This window comes from Rhamphochromis sp. 'chilingali' (genome assembly GCF_963969265.1).
Source record: "Rhamphochromis sp. 'chilingali' genome assembly, chromosome: 14".
Lineage (NCBI taxonomy): Eukaryota > Metazoa > Chordata > Actinopteri > Cichliformes > Cichlidae > Rhamphochromis > Rhamphochromis sp. 'chilingali'.
The window spans coordinates 3184856-3186270 of NC_137941.1; positions in this window are offsets into that span (position 1 = coordinate 3184856).

Below are 1415 nucleotides of genomic sequence, written 5' to 3' on the forward strand. Positions count from 1 at the left end.
TTTAATTTATTTGGAAACACATCAGTGAGGATCTCACCTGATCTCATAACACCTAGAGGTTACTCAAGAAAACACGACAAAGACTGTACTTGAGGAAAGACTTGAGATGACGGAGGACATTTGGCATGTCAACTACAATCCTCAGCAGCTTCTACAGATACAGTTAGTGTTAGAGTGTCTTCAGGTCCTCAGTCACAGTGTGGCATGGAAGCTGGACTGTTCAAAAGCTCCAATATATCACTTGAGCAGCCTTCTCATCAGTACAGGACAGCTAAGCCACAAGGGTTGTTAGGAGAACCCACAACAACATTAAGGACAATACACACCCATAACACAGTCTGTTTATGCTTCTTCTCTTGAGCAGAAGTTAAAAGAGTCTGAAATTCAGGACTAAAAGACCCCAGAATATTCTTCCACAAGCAATCAGACTCCTGAACAAGACATACACTCACCCACTGCTACTGTTGACTCCTTCTTCTTTTGGCTAGTCTGTTTAAGGTTTGCCGCAGTGGCCAAAGTATTTTATCTGCCTCCATCTGGTGTCCCTTGCATCCTCTCTGCCACAACAACCCTCCACGTGTCCTTTTTCACTACATCCACAAGCCTGTTCTTTAGCTCAGGAGGTAGAGCAGGTCATCTACTAACTGGAAGGTTGGTGGTTTGATCCCTGGATGCCAAACATGCTTGGGCAAGATACTAACCCCAAGATGCTCTTGTAGGGGTGTGAATGTTTGATAGAATGTACATAGCATAGAAAACAAAATTGCTTGGGTGAATGAGGCAGAAAAAAGGGCTATATAAGAACCAACAGCATCTTCTGTGGTCTTCCTCTTTTCCTCCTGCCTGGCAGCTCCACATTCAACATCCTTTAATATATCCACATTCACTCCTCTGCACAAGTTCAAACCATTCAAGCCTTGCTTCTCAAATCTTGTATCTTAACTGCTTAGCCTTAGCCGTCCCTCTGATATGCTCATTAAGAATCCTGTCCATTGTGGTTATTGCCAATGAAATTTATAACATCTACAACTAGGCTTCCCGGCTTTTTGTCAGGTCAAACCATTATCCATTATTACACTAATTAAGATCTGTTACTAGACTTGCGCAATGCAAGGGACAACTAAGGCTTTCAAGCTTAAACGTTTTTTAAACTCATTTCACTGTTTCTATGTATTACTTGCACTTTCTTTTGTCCATTTCTTTGATCTTTTTTTTGCATTTATATAATTGTTTTGTGGGAAGGGAGGCTGGGAAAATAAAAGTTTCATTATACTGTGTAATACTGTAAAACTGTAAAGCATTATATTTATTTCTATCGTGCATGTGACAATATAACCTTTGCAATAAAGCAGTCTTCATTTATTTAAAAACCGGGCACACAAGTCGGAAAAGTTGCGTTTCCTGTGCGACACTGA